Source organism: Excalfactoria chinensis, chromosome 4 (genome assembly GCF_039878825.1).
Source record: "Excalfactoria chinensis isolate bCotChi1 chromosome 4, bCotChi1.hap2, whole genome shotgun sequence".
Lineage (NCBI taxonomy): Eukaryota > Metazoa > Chordata > Aves > Galliformes > Phasianidae > Excalfactoria > Excalfactoria chinensis.
Genome location: NC_092828.1, coordinates 19396702 through 19410093, shown reverse-complemented (window position 1 = coordinate 19410093; position 13392 = coordinate 19396702). Strand labels below are relative to the sequence as shown.

The 13392-nt window shown below is 34.1% G+C and overlaps 1 long non-coding RNA gene across 1 annotated transcript; it reads left to right on the top strand.

The window, feature by feature from the left end:
• Positions 1–4246: 4246 nt before the first annotated feature.
• Positions 4247–13101, top strand: LOC140252197 (uncharacterized). Its single transcript, XR_011903570.1, has 5 exons — positions 4247–4520; positions 5287–5422; positions 6071–6270; positions 12079–12269; positions 12551–13101. It is a non-coding gene; the product is annotated as an uncharacterized lncRNA (long non-coding RNA).
• The last annotated feature ends 291 nt before the right edge of the window (positions 13102–13392 follow it).

Here is a 13392-nt window from a genome sequence, read left to right as displayed (position 1 = left end):
TTCTCTCTTACGTGGGATAAACAATCATAGAACATAAAATCATAGAATCACTAAGATTGGAAAAAAACACTAATATCAGATGGTCCAACCATCTACCGATCATCTCCATGCACACTAAACCATGTCCCTAAGTGCCAAATCAAATTTTTCTTTGAAAATCCCCAAGGACAGTTACTTTACCACCTTCCTGGACAGCCTGCTCCAATGCCTCACCACTTTTCTGAGAATATTTTTTTCCTAATATCCAATCTAAACCTTCCCTGGTGCAATTTAAGGCCATTAGTTCTTATCCTAATGCTTGTTATCTGGGAAAAGAGGTCAGCTCCCCATTTCTACAATCTACTTTCAGGTAGTTCTAGAGAGTTATAAGGTCTCCTTATCACTAAGACCTTCCTCTAGTCTGAACAATCCCTCACTTGCTCTCCTCGTGAGATTTGTGCTCCAGACCCTTCACCAGCTTTGTTGCCCTCTTTTTGGACATGCTCCAGTAGAAAAGGAAGGAAAGAGAGATTATAGTATTCTTATTTTTCCTTGTCTGGATGAAACAGTAATTAATAACATCCGAGTTAAAATCAGTCTTTGACATAATGTTTGTATGTGTAAGAATATTATATACAATGTATGCAGCAGAGATGGAGAATTAATTTCCTTCATAATCACCATGGAATACAGTGGTATACATGGGAATAGACATTTACCTAGACTTTCAGCTAAAATCTGAGTTATCTGACTGTGGCCAACACTGTGAATGTGATGTTCTGACTATTTAAGATTATAATCTGGGCTGCATGAACTGTTATTGTTTGATAATCCCTATAAACCTAAACTTTCTTAGTCAGAATGCAAAAATAAAAATAATAATAGAATATTTTTTACCATTTACAGGCTAACCAGTCTTAAAAATATGGTAATACTTCCCTCACTGAACACTGAATCTATTGTGGACCTCAGAGGTATTTTCGTATTTCAGCTGGAGTGTGCAACATTGATGACATTTTTAAAGGTTTAATTAAAGAATACTTATCATAGCAGAATTCCATAGGAAGTGCTGGATGACAAAACCCAAGTGTTGTAAAATTAATTGCACCACTTATGTGTACCTGAAACAAGTGGAATGCTTGAACCCAAAGAAATAACTCATTAATCTTCAACCAGCTGTACTATGGTGGGTGAATCACTTCTGTATTCACGTCAAGTTATACAGTAAAAAATGCTAAGGTCTTTTATTTTCAGTAAGAAAGATAATTTTGCAGCCCACTTATGTATTGTCTACACATGTTTACAACTGTAAAATTTGTCTCTGAGTTTATTCCTAAAAGCTCTTAGAACATAACTTTTAAATTACATTTTTTCCTTGTTAATTTTATATTAAAAAAAAACCCCTCTTTTCTTTCTCCTTCCCTGCTTGGAAATCGTGTTTATCAACAAGAAAGAGTATTTAAAGAGAGGAAGGAGTTGTTAAATGAGCACTGTGGCAAGAACTTTAAAAAAGATCACAAAATTTAATAGTAACTGATTCATTAATGGGTTGAATGGTACACACTGGACCTCCTGGTGAATTACTGAGTATATTTTTCAGTCAATATTTCAATACAGACATATAATAGCTTTTCTAGAGAATGCCTGATCACAATTAGTAGTACTCCGTTTTTTCTTAATTTATTTATCATTGTGAGTTGCAAAACACTTTTCTTCAGGAAACGGATAATAGCCTAGGAAGCTATTATATAATAGCCTAGGAACTTCCTGGCTAAAATTTTCTGCTGAAGTGTTATGCTTTCTGCTTTTCTATTTTACAGTCTCTCATCCTCAGAAATCACTAATGATATTTGACATTGACCCAGTGATGTTACAGCTGAGTCCAATATGAAAGATAAAAATGAAACAAGTTACCAACAGCTCAATAATTATTCATGATATGAAATAATGTCTTTGCATTGCTCAAAAATTTAAAACCTAACTGCTTGTTACTATAGTTATAGTTACTGTCATGATCAGTTAGTTTTAATAAGATCCTATGTCCCACCTGTGACAAGGTTTTTTGAAGTCCTTCAAGAAGTTAAATTTTTAAAAAGCCACTGAAAATTTTGTCTTTATAGTTGTGACATCTTAACAGACTTGAGCTTCTGAAATTATGAAATTAAAACTAAAGCAGAATTTGGCCTTTGAAGGACCACAGCTGATACCAAAAATGATGTACTAAATATCAAGCTACTTTTGAAAGTTCCCATTCAGAAAGTAAGCACTCAGCCTTAAATAATTTGGCCACACATTGAAAACTGTTGCAACAATATATTTAATAAGGGATGAACAATACAGATGAAAAAAAAAAAAAAAAAAAAAAAAAAAAAAAAAAAAAGACGTAATTAAAATACTTATTTTTTTGGTTCAAGGAGCAAGAAACAAAACATATTCAGCAGATGCTTATTGTTTAGATTTGAGGGAAGAGTACATATAAGGCAAAGCAAACTATATAGTTGGAGATGCTCAGCACTTCCTCTCATGTTGTTCATTTACTGAACTTGGAGCAAAGCAATATATTTATTGTTGATCTGATCCTTTCTTTGGCTGGATTTTTAGGACAGCTTCAGGGTTCTTTTTCTGCCACCAATAAAGGATCAGCAAAAGTAGAACTGACATCCTGACTAAGCATATGAAAAGTCATCAAATAGGAAAGTTTCAAGTGAAAAGCTTCTACCCCAGATAATAATACAATATTAACACCCAAGCTCCTTTCTTTTAAGGAAAAATATTTTAATTATTTGCATAGCAATACTAGCTGTCAAATAGACATTTTCAGCTTGCCTAACAAAAGTTTAAATACATTTCAAGTTAGATTGCAGCATGTAGATTGCAGCATGTGTCTAAACGTAATAGATCAGTGCACAAGTGTCAAAAAACAAAAGGACCACAACCTGAAGTTAAATCTGACAGTTATTCAGGCATTCTAATTTGAAAACTTTGCTTACAATATTAATTGGAGGATCTCATCATAGAATCACTCAGGTTGAAGACCTTAAAGATCACTGAGTCCAACCACAACCTAATCACACTACCCTAACTAACAACCCTCCATTAAATCATGTCCCTGAGCACCATGTCCAAATGGTTTTTAAACATACCCAGGGAAGGTGACTCAACCACCTCCCTAGGGAGCCTATTCCAGTGCTTAACAACCCTTTCTGTAAAGAACTGTTTCCTAATATCCATCCTAAACTTACCCTGGCACAACTTAAGGACATTTCCCCTTGTCCTGTCACCTGTGACCAATGAGAAAGGACCAACCCAATTCTCTCTGTAATCACCTCTCAGATATTAGAAGAGAGCAATAAGGTCTCTCCTCAGCCTCCTTTTCTCCAGACTAAACAGAACCAGTTCACAGAATCACACAGAATCACAGAATTATCAAGGTTGGAAAAGACCTAGAAGATCATCTAGTCCAACCATTACCAATACTTCCCAGCTAAATCATATTCCTCAATGCAACATCCAAACGTTTCTTGAACACTCCCATGATTGGTGACTCTACCACAGTTCCCTCAGCTTCTCCTCAGAGGGCACATTTTCCATGCCCTTCACAAGTATTGTTGCCTTTCTTTGGACCCACTCCAGCACCTCGCTGTCCTTTCCATACTGAGGTAAACACATATTCTTCTACTGAGGTAGTAAATGTACCTTCTTCTACTGAGGTAAATGTTATCTTTCTCAATGATTAATGCAATAGTAATATTCTTTCAGAACTCATGACAAAGCTCCAGAAATGTTCATAGTGCAGAATAGTATTTTCATGCAGGAAAACAGAGCTAATCTCTTTACAATTTCTTAGAAGACAAACACCATCACTTTGAACTTCCCTTTCTTTTTCAGTCTTTACCCCAGTTTTATTGCTGAGCCCGTGTCCTGTTTTCAGCCAAAAAAATGCACTAGTAGCACAGTGATATCTTGCTTGTTTCTGACTGTGTGGTGATGGGAGAACACCTGGGGCCATACAGCAGGGGGTGGGTTGGAGCCAGGACAGGTGGTCTGAGTTATTGGTGTTGTGAATGGCCAACAGTTATTCTGAACCATGGAAGGCTGTAAAGCTGAGCAGGAGTTAGCCAGCAAACAGCAGCTGCTGCTCAGGAGTTGCTGTGTGTTGGTTGGTGGGAAATAATGCTGGCAGTGCATCAGTTGAAGGGCAGTTGTATTTATTGCTGTGTGGTGATTGTTAAGTAGTTGTACTGTGTCTATATATAAATAGTTATTATTGTATTTTTCTTTACATTTTCCTTTGTTTCTGTTACTTTCACTCTTCCACGCAGGAAAATGACCATGTGGTGTTGTAACAGAAATGCCAAGTCGTGGCTCTAAGCAGTAACTGAGCAAGTAGGTCCAACCTAGACAAGCTCAGGTGCATACATCTGTGTGACCTGAAGGTGCGTGGAGTTAGGATCTACCCTTTCCTAAACCTCATTTAAGAGTTGGTAGGGGAAGAAAGGCTTTCTGTCTGAAGATCCTTGCATACGTGAAACATTCAGAAGGTAAGCAACCTTTTTCCCTTGTTGCTGTATCCATGTTTGTTGTGCTTTCTTTTGTGTTAGTGGTGTTCAGCTGTTTGACGATTATAAGAGTATGATATCATATGATCTGGGATATCCATTTGGCCATTTTGGGTACTTTCTACTCCTTGCTAGGAAGGGCAGTAGGAGGAACAGGGAAGTCCTTGACTCTATGTGTGCTGTGCTCAGCAACAATAAAAGCATCAGTATACATCACTACTATTCATCAAAAATCCAGAACAAAGTACCATATAAGTTTCTACAAAGAAAAATACTTCTATCTCAGCCAAAATCATGACATCACTAAAGTTTACAGGGTTTTAATTTCTATCTGTTTGCTGTCTTTCTGTGAGGAGAAGAAGTTTACTTCTGTCTTTTTAGGAAATTGCTGTCTATTTTCTCTTCCAAGTGTCTTTACTTAGCAACTTGTAGATGCTAATTATACAGTGTGTGTTCATCATAATACTATAATGAATGTTGTTGTTTATAGACTTATTTGAAGTGGGAATTTTTGTTGATTGGGAAGTGTAATATTTGTGTGACTTAACACATCGTTTTCAGATCAGCTTATGTATTGAGATTAGATTTAGAAAGCAATAATGAATTAAAAGTATGGCTTCTGGCAGCCACCCATAGGATCATACATTTTCAGTTCTCTGAACTTGTGATAGAAGATAAGCAAGAATAAAAAAAACTGTTAGGTGACATACAATAAAAGCACTAGTTGAACATGTTCATTTTCTCTCAGATGCTCCTCAGATCTGCTTTCCATTACGTTCTGAGAAATATGCTGTTCAACTACAGGCTTATGTACAGATGGGCATCAGTTCTATGCTTTGAGCACTAATAATTTAAATCCGTATATCTTTGATATTGGTTCCCTGGTAAGTCTCTTCCCTTTCAATTATAATACTGACTTTTTTCTATAGTTCCTTGCAATACATTGTTATGTTATTGCTATGATTGTTCGTTGATAAAAAGAACAGTGCAATGCACTTTTCTACCTTTGTATAGCTGATTGCAAGCCTCTGACATGCAGCATTTTTTCTTTTCTGTCTTTTTCATTATCAACAAGAACAAATAGAGCATTTTACTATCCTAGCATCTACTTCTACTAGTGCATTCAAAAAATGACTTTCAGTAGTATTTAAATAGTCATATTCTTCACTTTTTATGATTATCTGCAAGGTTAATCACAGTAAGGGCATCAGGTAACTGGATGATGAGCAGGTGCTTAAGGCAAGCCATTGCCAACGTTGAAAAGTATAGCTATTTTTAGATTTTATTTTTTTATTTATTTTTTTCTGGAGAACATTTGTTCTTGGTTAAAATTTCAGACTAATGTGATAGCACCTGTCCCTTCCTCACTTACTTCCCCGGGAATACATGTTGAGACTAAAAGGTTAGTGGATGGTGGGTTAAAATGGAGATAGTTGGTAGCATACACTTATGTATGGATTCCTGAAATACTATCAAGAAACTGAAATGTGAGATAATTACTCTGAAACTAATCTTTTATTTTATGTCTCCAGACATCATCAGGAATTCATTAACCATCAAGCAGACCTAATTTGAGTTTCAGGCACAATTGAATACCAACCAGAAAGAATCTGGCCTTGATAGTTCCCTTCAATTTTGTTACACCTGCTCTGAGGATATCAAGGGATACACATTAATCTGCTTTTGCACAGAACCAGATGTTACCTTTTGTAGCAAGTCATTAAATTTCAAAGTGAGTATTCCAAATGCAAAATTATTTCATCTTTTGAATTCCACTTTCTTAGTCTTAGAGGCTCTCTTGTTAATACTTATTTGTTTCGACTTCTTCTAAAAAAGCTATTTTAATATTTTAATTTTGTTTTTTCTTTTGTGGTTTAATTTGTAATTACAGTCACCAGCATATATGAAGAGGCATAAAATCTAGACTTATTACACCTTTCTAATTTTTCTTGCTTAAAAATGATGTGTAGATGGGCAGTATACTTTTTCCCAGGAGTGTAAAGCATTCCTCATGTCATTACATCTCCACAGCTGTAGTAATAAAAGCAGTTCAGTCATGGTTTGAGCAGATGCTCCCTTCCTGTCCTATTCCCTTCTATTCTTTCTGAAGCATGTGTGTAGAAGTAGTCTTAGTCTTCTTTGGGAGGAGAGGGATACAGGTCTGCTGTTCTTGTCTGTTTATCTCACTGTATGAACACTGCAAACCTGTTCACTGATTTCTCTCTGTAGAGAGGGTGCACAGATTATTTCTCTTTTTAATGTGGTGATTTAATTTATACAGCTGTGAAGACTGCATTAGTTTGCATACTAGGCTGTTTATAATGGTCATATGATAACATTGGTATTTCAGCATCAATATATTTAATAGTTTTGATTTCTTCTCTTAACTCTTGAAGTTCTAGAATACTCCTTTCAGTTATTTTATGACTTACATTTCAGAATTTGAAGAGATGTTTTAAAATTTTCCATTTATGGATTTAGGCATGTTTTCTCCACAGCAGAGGTAGCTATTGGCTTTAAATCAGTGTACAGACTTTACAGAACAATGAGCAGATATCTAACAAATATATTATGCATAGTAGTACAGTAGCTTCAGCTATTGTGCGAACCTGCATACTAATAAGCATAAAACAAGGTGTAAAACTGTGTTAAAGACTGCATTAAAATAGTACTAAATGAATCCTGCACTGAGGAAAAAGAAAGTGCTGCTGTTAAAATAACTCTTCTACTGATGAGAAACTTTGTTTGCTTACAACTTGCTGAAAACATCACCCTTTCTTCTTCAGGACTACTGGTGGTGTTGATTGAGGCAGTAGTCATAACACTCTAGGAAACTTTTATTTTGGTTTTTAATTGTACTAATAATTCTTTTGTATTGATTGTCTGTTTTGGTTTGTGAATATTAGTGTTACTGTGCCTGACTAATTATAATGTTTGTTATAGACAATATTATGTTGTAGAATGCTCCTGACTTACTGTAGAAGGTGTGTTCCCCCTCCCCCCCCTATTATAAAATGTGAATTGTAACATAGCCAGCAATTTCTCTCATGGATGCAGCCTTTCAGTGCACTTTATCAGGCTTGTACCTTAACTCCTGCACATATCAGTGGTCATTTGAGTAGGTGTTCCTAGTCAGAAAACATGACTGTTTGTGCTAGTTTGAGTAAGACCTCGTGAATCCATTAAGGATGGAGGATATGTCACTTGTAATTTGTAAGACAATGTGCAAAGAACAAATACATGGTTGGTTCATAGAAATGCTTTCTACACTGTCCTAAGTGTTGTTTTGCTTTAATTTGGAAGTTGCATAGTCACTTTGTTTCATGTTATCTGTGGCTATTGAGCATGTTGGGAACAGTGTTCAGTTTTTTAAGTATGGGTTTGATTTTTGAGAGCTTTGTGACAGATTTTACCATAACACATTGGAAAGGCTGTATAAAGATTGTAGTGTCAGCTAGTACTCCACCAAGACAAGCATTGCCTGTTTAGTTTTTGTCTTACCTACCACAGACTACCTTTTATAGCCTGTTTAATGAACTGCAGAACTCTCTCTCTTTTTTTTTTTTTTTTTTTTTTTTTTTTTTTTTTTTTTTTTCTCCTTGGTATTCATCTTGGCATAAAGTTTCTAAATGCCTGTGTTAATAGAATGGATGCACAGAAGTAACAGAACAGAATTCTGGAAGCAGAATTAACAATCTGATTTGCTTTCTCCAAATGATGAGTGAGTGAGCACATATGCCGCTGAAACAAATGAATGGAACTGTTGCAGCTAGGAGACTAATGCACTAAAGTAGTAAATGTGAATCCCTACTCTGAACCCCGAAGCATGCATTAGTGCTCTTTTCTTTAGAAGAAGCAAATAGAATAGCTATAGAATATCTATCATTAGTCTGAACTAGATCACTTAGCATGTTTTTAATAATTAAATAACATGGATTTACAGATAACATCCAAATAGTATGCAGCGCAAATCTTCACTTAATGTATATGGTTTTATTTTATAGTGTACACTTCTAGTTAGAAGTAAAATTCCATATAGAAGCACGATCTGAAAGAAAAATCACCATAATACACCATAATGCACATATTGGGCATGAAACAGATGGTCTACAGTCAAATAGTGAAAGTCTCGTGTGTGGTGAAATTCCAGGACAGCAAATTTCAAATAACATATAAGCTCAGACCTACTTTTAAGATCCATTTTTGGAAATCCATTTGTTTGCTTATTTTATTAAGAGTGTCCATTATGCCCGTGCTACAAGCACTGCACTTTCGTAATAACTTTTTACTGCTAATGCAGAAAATAACCAGAAAAACAACCTCTTCTATCTTGGGGGCAAATAAGCTATTGTGAATGTTTCTTATCTGTTCACTAGAAATAAAACAGGAAGAAGCAAAGTATGAGTTTAAAACTTGTTCCTCAAAATCTTTTTTTTCTTTTTTTCTTTTTTTTTTTTTTTAATTTTTACATTTTAAATTTGAAAAGGTATTTTTAAATCTATAGGTATTTAAAATTTTACAGGTATTTTAAATCTAATTATTACTACTGGAATGTTTCAGAGACTGGAGAACAGCAGTCCACAGTAGTCTGTGTTCTCACTCTAATAGGTCCAGTCAGTCAGATGAAAGCCTTCCATTATAAGCCTCTTGAAAGTGGTGTTATATGAAAGATACTAAAGCTGTTACACTTCTTTGTCTGCAATAGCAAATGTATTATGTGCCTCTAGAAACTATACACAAAAAGAATTAGACACTGTTTGTAAAGCAAACACCTGTGGTGTTTGATCACCATAGAGCAAAACTTACTTTAAACCTGCCACTAACAGCACTTTGGCATATTTTATTAGTGAGTTATAAAAGTCTCTTTGATTTATCACAATACGTTTTTCTTTTCAAGTGCTAGTACAAAAATATTCCAGCTGTCCTTCATTCTTGATATTACTTTTATGCCTTACAGTTTCTTTTCTAATGGTTAAAAAATGAACTCAAAAAAAAAAAAAAATAGTTTCTGGTATTTCATATCTGGGATTATAATCAAATGTCTTTGATGGGAGAATCTTATTCTCTTCAAATCAGATGTCTTTTAAGTCTACAGTATAATAATTTTCCATGACCAGAATTTCTCATCAGTAATAACGATGATTAAGAAGTAAGCAAAAACACTCACTTTAGTATGTTATCAATTTATTTCCTATCCTCCTACTTGACTAGAGGGTAAAACTTTCTGTTCATTCAGAAGCAGGTGAGAGAAGAGTAGAAAGTTATTTTACATGCTTCCATTTTTCCCCACATACAAATAAGAAATAAAACCGTTTATAAGCATATACTGAATATCTTTCCTTTTGTGTTTTGAATCAAGTACAGATTGCTGTTAATTATCCACCTAGAACTATAAATGAATTTGCTTTCACTAATTTTAAGGTAACAGTTAGACATTAAGTGTGGAAACTATTCTCAGAAGCTCAGTTCTCTGTTAAGCTGCCTGCAGAATGAACTTAAAATATTAAAGATGCATATTGTAGTACCAGGAGTACAATACAGTCATGTGTAGATCAACTGCAATTTATATCTCCTCCTTTTATATAAGGAAATAAATACTAAAACTAAGTTGTAAACTAGTTTTACTTCATTTAGACTTGCAAATAATTAGCTACTTTTTTTTTTTTTTTTGTCAGAAATATATGCCTGCATGACAATGTGAATAGTATGCATATTTAAAAATCTTGCTTCAAGATTTTGAGTTACAATATACTATATACAGGGATATAACAAGAATTTGTAAGTTTTTCATTTCAGAATTATTTTCCACAGATGGCATATAGTATAAACATATGAAACATTAATAAACTGTCTTGTGTTGTCTTACAGAGGTTTCCAAAACAAAGACCTTTCTTGAAGTAAATAGCCTTTTTGTCTTAGCTTCTTCTACATAATAATTATTTGCCAAGAAAGTCTATATTTGTTGAAGTATCAGTAGGTAAATGAGTGATCATATAAGGGTTGCTCTGAAAGTATTGTCTCCTGTTTTATGTTGGCCCACAATGTCAGATGAGGATGTTGGTAGTATGACAGTAGAAGTTAAACTTTCCTGCCAATATTCCATTACAATTTATTGCTGTGTGACAGATGGCAGCAGAGGGGCACTATAACAAAACTGTGTCTCACAGGGAAGTATGTATGAAACAGAGGGGTAGAATTTAATTTCTCCATGTGAAAAATATCGCTTGCTGAATGTTCATAAGGACCAAACTTGGATGTGAGCACAGTGAGATGGTGGGCGATGTGATACAGAAGGTCACGTCCACTGCTGCAGTGTTTTGTATGGCATTCAGTCTCTTGCTCATTGCTCATGAAAATGCATAGCTAATCATGTAACTATGTTTAAAAAAGGGTGAGTTGTAGTTGAGAATTTGCCCTGCTAAATAGTGCAGTTGCGCTCTTTGTATTTGTTGTAGATTCCATGGAAAGAAATAAAAGACATTACTTCTGGGGTGAATTACATAACTTTCTGCTTTTTAAGTAAGAACAATTGTTTTTTTTTCCACCTTTCTGTACTCTGGAAAAGATAAAATTAATAATAGTATATGCATAAAATCCATGCATAATTCTATCACCTGAAGATAGAATTAGTCTTTCATGTGTCATTTGACAAGAATGTGAGTTCAGTTAGAAACAAAGGTATAAGGAAATGTCAACATACTATTAGTGCTTTTTCAGTTTTGACTTTCTACTCTATTAGTTAAAATGGCATAACATCTTTTTTTAATGTAAAGTGCTGAACATTCTAGAGCTCTTTTGCCTATAGCTTTAGGATTTATTGGATAAATACCACTAACTTAGGTTTAAAACCTCTTAAAATACACATTCTTATCTTTAGCCATGTTATTTTAGCTAGTGTTATATCCTCCTGTAAATTGGTTCTAGGTCAGTCTTACAATAAACTCATCTTTCAGCTGATCTTCCTGCGCATCTTCTACTGGATTTTGTTATACTTCTGTCACTAATAAAAGAAAATGTAAATTTATCTGTCTACATTTAAACTATCGCTAAGTGGAAATATTTTCTTGAATGAAGTTTAAATACTATATGATTATTTTATTTATAATGTATTGTTATTATTCATGAACTGAGGATGTTACAAAAATCAGGTTTAGGATGATAGTGTCATTAGTACTGAAGAAAACGTATAAGTCGAAAAGTTCAACTTGGGAGCCCACTTTCTTACTAATCTTAGCAGTATGACTGCAGAAAAAGGCTGTATTTAATATAGATGATTTAATTCAACAGTTGACAAGTAATAGATTCAGTTAAAATTGCCCTTGATTATTAATCAGTTGTCTTAATGTGAGTATTTTTAATATCTATTTTTATATTTCTGAAAATGTTTCATATATTTTCCTGTATTATACAGTAATTATGCATACATAAGAAAAAACATTTTCTGTGACAAATGCATGATAATCAAACATACTTAAATTTTACATATATGTTGATTTTAAGTTTCAATATCACCACATTGTCATGTTATTTTAGCTTTCAGCTGATGATGGACAACGTGGGCATTTGTCTGTGGTCTCTCTCTTATATTTCTGTATGCATACATGTTTGTAGATTTGTGTATCTATATACACAAGTATATAGAACTGCAAATGAAATCAAATTTAGGATTAAACCTAAGGCATTCAGATCTCATCTATATGACCAAACTAGCTCATCTGTCTTTAAGCTAAGGTAAGAAATACCTTTAAAGATAATTTTTTTATTTGTTATAACTGGATTTAAAACAAATTCTTATGGAAGATATGAAGCAGAATGTGATATGTTTACTATTATACGTGGAAGTAAATTGTTACGTGTGATGGTGTGGCTTTTATATTATTATATTATATCTTCTATTGATATAAGTCATATAAATTTAAATATTAAATTATACACCTGCATTTTATGAAGATAGTTGGTGAAGAAATTTCATGTCCTAAGTGGAAGAGGTGCTTGCTATGCCTCTTTTTCAGTTCCTTTTACTGACTGGGTGGAATTTGTGAACACCAGGATCATGATGTCTGAAAGAAGATAAGCAGATGAGAAAAGATAAATCACGTGACACAAGAAATATTAATACTCAGCACAAACTGAAACAGTGTATCCTTTTTTTCCTGTGGTGTTTTTTGTTTGCTGGTTTTTTGTTCTAATATACTAGTGCTGCTATTTTGATGCAGTTCTGGCTGTCAAAAAAAAAAAAAAGTGATCTGACTGGGATCAAAACTCAAAAGCACAGTGTACCAGCACTTCAGAGATCAGAGCTGCAGTCAGTGGGATTTTGCTACCAGTTATTAGGGATGGTAAAGTGGAGAGAAGCAAAAGAGTGAAAGCTGATCTTTCTCACACTGAAATCAATAAGAGATTTGCCACAGACTTCAAAAGAAGCAGCAGCAGGGCAAAATGCACAGCCAAAGAGAGAGCACTCAGAAGAGTATCTAGAAAGAAGAAGAAAAGAACAACACGAGATATTTTAGGAAGAGAAAAATGTTTGGAGAACAAATAAAAATGTAAAATATATACATATATATACTTGAGTTAGAAAAGATTTAGTAGCTTGAAGTGCCTCCTTATCCTGTTATAAATGTTATTTTCATCTCAGGAAAAAAAAAAACCAACAACACAAAACAAACACAAAAATGTTTCTTGAAATTTGTACTCAAATTTGCATGTATGAGAACAGGAAGAATTCAGTAAGTTCTTCTTGGCTACTGTTATTTTGAGCTCTAGGAAAACTGCTTCATAGGCTCAAAGATCCCTTCCTCCAGAGCAGCCTGATCAGCTGTGTTTTTGTATTTTTTTTTTAATAATGTGTAGA